Source organism: Myotis nattereri (genome assembly GCF_964212035.1).
Source record: "Myotis nattereri genome assembly, chromosome: 10".
In the NCBI taxonomy this organism is placed as follows: Eukaryota; Metazoa; Chordata; class Mammalia; order Chiroptera; family Vespertilionidae; genus Myotis; species Myotis nattereri.
In genome coordinates this window covers 20,376,426-20,382,809 of record NC_138085.1, presented here as the reverse complement: position 1 = coordinate 20,382,809, position 6,384 = coordinate 20,376,426, and positions in this window count along the sequence as shown.

Sequence of the window (6,384 nt, the reverse complement as noted above, 5' to 3'; positions counted from 1 at the left end):
AGGAAGCACTTTGGAATGGCAACACGAGGTGATCTACAGACTCATTGATATTATATTTTTAAAAATTATAAATATTATATTTTTAAATATATTTTTAAAAATTAAAGTCTCTGAAATTGTCATAAGAGCATAAAGCAAACAAAAATATTCAAGAAATTCTTACTCTTGGTAAAGAAAGGTAAGTCTCTGCTATTTGCGCCATGACCCCACCCCCTTCCTTCCCCTGGCTCCCAATCTCAGCCTGCAGTTCCTCCCTGAGAGGAGCAGACTGCTCCCTTTCTCTTCTACCCAGTCCCCACTTGGAGCACAGATCAACCCTGGGAATGGCAGACCAAGCGGACTGTTTCCTAATCACTATTGCCCCAGCTCACTCATAAACCCATTGAGATTCACAATTGGCTTTCTCTTAAACTGGGACAGTAGTGATTAGGATAGAGGTTCCATGCACGGACAGGCAAACAGACACCAGGGGCTATCACTAACTGCTCTACTTGTAACACCACAGGTATGATCCCTAGAAAATCGGGCTACTCTCCAGCCCACAGCTACGGGCGGAAGCACAGAGGCTTTACCCAGTAGGAGAAGCAAACTATCAAGACAGCTTTCATGGGGTGCGTTCCCTAAAGGGACTGACTGTTTAAAGCAGAGTTGAAGAGGAGTTTAAGGATTCTGTAGGCAGAGGAGATTTGGAGTGGGAGTCCATGATAACAAGCAAAAGGTGAGAGCTTTTAACAGAATTAACGTGGCAGCCAAAAGTAGCCCTAAGGTTAGAACAGGCCTCAAAGACTACAAGTGCCTGAATTTAATTGGATCAAACTGTGAAGGGCTTGTCAGAAATAATAGAATGGTCTGCTAGAATTAGTGGGTGTTAATAGAGTGTGATAACAGTAGAAGCTGGCCAACGAAAACCCTTACAAGGAGATCAGGGAAATGAACAATAGAGAGCCCTGCTGACACCCATTGGGGTTGGAGGGGAACCAGCAACAGCGCATGCCCATCAGAAGCTTCACTTTGCAGGGTAAGTGGACTTCACTGAAATAAGTCCAACTATGGCTCTAACAAATAAGCAAACAAGCCCTGGAGGGGAGGATGAGCGCCCAGAGCTGCTATATTCAAGTGTCCAGCTCCCAACAGAAAGTACAAGGTGTGCGAAGAAACAGGAAACTGACCGGACGGGGAGCAAAAAGGAGCTCCCTTTGAGTAGGCCCAGATGTTGGAAACGTACAAAAGCTTCAAACAGCTGTTATAAATATATATTTTTAAGACTAGAACCATGCGAGAGGTATAGAAAGACAATATTCCATCAAATAGAGAATGTTAATAAAGAGAAATTATTTTAAAATAACCTCATCAAACTTTCTGGACTTGGAAAGTACAATAACTAATGAAAAATTCATTACATGCCCTGCCTGGTTTGGCTCTGTGTATAGAGCGTTGGCCTGCGGACTGAGGGGTCCCAGGTTCGATTCCTGTCGGGGTATGTGCCTTGGTTGTGGGCACATCCCCAGTGGGGGGTGTGCAGGAGGCAGCTGATCGATGTTTCTCTCCCATTGATGTTTCTAACTCTTTATCCCTCTCCCTCTCCCTTCCTCTCTGAAAAATCAATAAAATATATTTTTTAAAAAAATTCATTACAGGTACTTACCATATTTGAGCAGTAGAATCAGGAAAGGTGCAGATTAATCAATGCAAGTACTGCCATCTAAAGAACAGGAGGGGGGAAATGAAGAAAAACAGCTTCAGAGAAGTAAAAAACAACATATGTGTAATGGGAGTACCAGAAGGAAAGTGAGCAGAAAAGTTATTAGAAGAAATAATGCCTAAAAATCCCAAAGTTGATCAAAACAAAACAAAACATGAAACCAAGAAGATCAACGAATTCCTAAAGTAGAATGAGCCCCACCCAGACATGTCAGAATAAAAATGATACTAAGAGACAGAAAAATCTTGAAAACAGAAAGTCCCGCGTGTGTATACTGGTAAGAAAACCCTACTAAGATTGAAGATTGATTTACAGACATAGTGGAGGCCTGAGGCGATGAAATGACATGCGCAGTGCTGAAAGGGAAAAACTCAACCGAGACTCTTACATGTAGCAAAATTATCAGAAATGAAGGCAAAATGAGGACATTCTTAGATACTAAGAATTCATTTTTATGAAACCTACCTTATAAGAATGCTAAAGGAGGTTTTTCAAGTTGAAAGGAAGTGAGACCCCGCAGTACAGTAATAGTTCCCCCTTATTTCTGGGGGATATGTTCCAGGACCCCCAGTGGACGCCTGAATCCTCAGATGGCACCAAATGGTTTGGTACTATCTGTATGTATGTATGTGTATATGTACACATGTTTTCTGTTCATATTTTCCACCCACAAATTCAATGTCCTTTCCAACTTAACTAAGCCCTTACCACTTGATGTGAGCATAATCTTTGTAGTTAGAAGTATAACAGCAAAACTAGCATTTCTTTTTCATTCACCAGTTCGTGGATAGAAGATTTGTTCTTACTGTAGATCTTAAGACCTCGGCATATAAATTATTTTTCCTTATTAAGTCAAGAACTTTTTCCTTTTCACTTAAAGGAAGCACTGACTACTCTACTCCTCTTTGGCACACCCGAATTGCCAGCTTCTCTGCTCTGTGCTTTGGGACGATTATTACGTCAAGAGTTACTTGGACATGAGCACTGCGACGCCGTGACAGTCCACCTGGTCACTGCGAGGGCTACTCAGTGACTAACAGGTGGGGAGCATCTACGGTGTTCAGACGCTGGAATAAATCTAACAAAGGAAATAGAATACTTACACACGGAAAACTGCACATATCTCTGAAGTAAAAAAGACCAAAAAGATCCAAGTACATCTCATTTCATGACTTGAAAGATATAATTATTAAGATGGCAATACTACCTAAAACAATCTACAGCCTCAATACAATCCCTATCAAAATTCCAGTGGCCTTTTTTTGTAAAAACAGAAAAGCCGATCCTCAAATGTATATGGAATTACAATTCAACCACAAAAAGACAACCCAATTTGAAAATGGGCAAAGGTCTGGGGGAAGACTGAATGTGTAGTAACTTCTTAATGGGTACAGGGTTTCCTTTTTGGGTGTTGAAAATGTTTTGGAGCTAAATAGAGGTGCTGGTTATACAATATTTTAAATATATATGTACTCAATGTCACCGAGTTGTACACTTTAAAATGTACACCTCAATTAAAAAAAACACACACCTACGTTCAAATTGTGGAAGTAAGGGTTACAGATAGTATGTGATCATTACATGTTCTGACAATATAGATACAACACACTTTTTAAAATTAAGAGAGAATAGAGAGCATATAAAATAAACTCACTAATTGCCTTATAGGTGGGCATTAGCTTAAAGTTAGAAGCTCAGGGAAGGGAAGAGATGACAAAAGAATATTTCAACTTTGTTGTTGTTCAAAGTAGGTTTTGTATAAGGATAATCATGAAAACAAAGAACATTTTTAAAAGAATATTTGTTACATTTCATTGTTTGTGGCACTGAACACAATGGGTCTGAGGCCGCCTGTCACTTCTAGAGCCAAATTAAGCAGAGACGGGGTTGAGTCACGTATGAGCATTTATTCCAATAATGCTGGCAGTTTGGGGAGAGCAGTGGGCTGATTGTATTTGGATGAGGAAAAGATAACTACATGCAGCTTCGAGCAGCAAGTGTAACAGGGCAAGGGAGGGTCTGGTCTGCAGTCCGGCCTTCAAGGTCTGATAACAAGGTGGCTAATCTGTGATGCTACAAGCAGCTCAGCTGGGACTGGAGAAGGGTCAGCGTTCCTGAGGCAAACTCCCAGAGTGGGTCAGGGTCCGGGCACAGCAACCAAATTAAAGCATGTCCTGTCCTTTGTCCTCAAAATGTACTTTTCTGAGTAATGGACCATGGAGGCACCTTGTCTTTCTACAGACTTGTTTCATCCTCCAGCGGCCCGGGATTTGTAGGAAAACCTCTCATGTATAGTTAGTAGGTGAATAATCATTAAACACCTGTGGCTTTGTTCCTATTACATGCCCTACTCCCCATCATTTGTAGATTTTTATATTTGGAGTACATTCTGGATTTTTATTTGAGAATGTTGCCAGATCTGTAAATCCCTTAGAATGATACAATTTTTTAACTTCAATTATTTTCATTCTCTTCGCGGTCACGAATTATGCCTATTCTGGATTGCCTGTACCTGGGCTCTACATCTATCATTTTCTCTCTAATCCTTTTTAATGGTTTACTTTTCCTTGCTATGCTCCACTTTCCCTATTTTGTCTTCCACAGCTCTTACCAACTTTTCAGAATACCTATCTCATTTATTCTGATCCCAAAACGTCTTTTGTGGCAGATTGAAGCCGGCCACAGTGCCTTAGATGCCCCTCCCGGGAGAAGCAGAGGGCTGAGCTGAACTGCTTGGGCACTGCCAGCGTCAGGGCCTGGCCTGCAGACACCACAGCGCCCACTTTCTCACTTTAAAACACCGGTTTTTAGAACCAGCCACGGAGTTGTGCAGACTCTACAGCCCGCAGGTCCCAGCAGCCTGAGGAGAGGAGCCAGCAGCCCTGGCAGACAAGCCTGGCTGAGTGCCAAGCCACTGGCTGGCTGCAGCTCACCCACCCAGTGAGCGAGGAGGCCACAGGGAGGTGGATCCTCTCTCCCGTTCGCGTGCACTGCCCCAGCTGATGCCTCGGAAGAGAAAAGCCATCTCTGTGGAGCCCGACCAAAGGGGCAGGCTCCCGAGCGTGCACTGTGGCTCTTAGGCTCTAAGATTTGGAATGGTTTGTTAGGGGGGTGCAATGCCCCTTCCTTTTTGTAGACTTCACTGTCAGCCCATCTCGGACAGACATCGCATCTCCTTTTTTTCCAACCAGAATTTATTTTCTGAGCTGGTCTCTGTTTTGACCACATGAGGGATAACTTGTAATCAAATTTAGGTAACTTACAAAGGATGTAGATTATGTAAGGATAAGATTATTCAACATTTTTTTGTTTTTCAGAGACTTTTTTTTCTGGTGAGAGATCCTTATCTGCCATTTGCATTTCCTGTTTCTTTTCCTCTTAGTGTCTATTTTGGAACTATGTGTTGAATCCTTTTTGAGGAACACTTACGTCTAAATGAGATCAGTTCCTCCTGAAGCTGTTCCTGGAGGCGTTTTGGAAGCGGCCAGCGCTGGGTTCCAGGCTGGCAGGAGGTCCCTGGTGACGCAGGATTGTGTATGTGATGACATTTAAGCTTTTACTTCTCCCAGCCGAAAGGCCAGTGTCCCTGCTGCTCACAGTGCAGGCTTCGGCTCTAGACGGCTTCCAGGCCACAGGGCTTCACGGTGTGTCATTCAACCCTGCAACTTCGTTCGTTTGTTTGTCTTGTTAATCCTCACCCAAGGATATTTTTTTCCATTTTCAGAGAGAGTGGAAGGGAGGGAGGGAGGAAGAGAGAGAAACATCGATATGACAGACTTCTGTGCACGGGACAATGCCACCAACAGAGCACACCAGCCAGGGCCTTAGACCTTCATTTTATACTATTTTAAAAAATGCATGTTGCCCAAGCCTGTTTGGCTCAGTGGATAGAGCGTTGGCCTGTGGACCTAAGGGTCCTGGGTTTGATTTTGGTCAAGGGCACATTCCTCAGTTGCAGGCTCCTCCCCAGTGTTTCTCTCACATGTTTCTTTCCGTCTTTCCCTCTCTCTTCCACTCTCTCTAAAATCAATGGAAAAATATCCTCGGGAGAGGATTAAAAAAAAAAATGGATGGCCCTGGCTGGGCAGCTTGGTTAGAGTGTCGTCCTGATATGCCAAGGTTGTGGGTTCAATCCCCAGTCAGGGCACATACAAGAATCAACCAATGAATGCATGAATAACAAATTGATGTCTCTCCCAAATCCATAAATAAAAACATTTTTTTTAAAAAGAATGTTAGCCCTGACCGCTTTGGCTCAGTGGATAGAGCGTCAGCCTACGGACTGAAGGGTCCCGGGTTCGATTCAAGTCAAGGGCATGTACCTCGGTTGTGGGCACATCCCCAGTAGTGGGTGTGCAGGAGGCAGCTGATGGATGTTTCTCTCTCACTGATGTTTCTAACTCTCTATCCCTCTCCCTTCCTCTCTGTAAAAAATCAATAAAATATATATTTAAAAAAAATAAAAAGGATGTTAAATTTTCTTTAAAATTTTGGAATCATCTGTATTTCTCTGGACCCATTCATAGTGTAACATTCTGTGTGTGCTTTGCACGAAGGAAGCCAAAGTGAAACCAGTTGGTTTTGTCCTGAGTTCAGACGGAAAGAACAAGAAGAGTAATCACACGAGGTTGATTGGCTAGAACACGCAGCTGAGGGACAAGTGGGATTTTCTTAAAAACCTT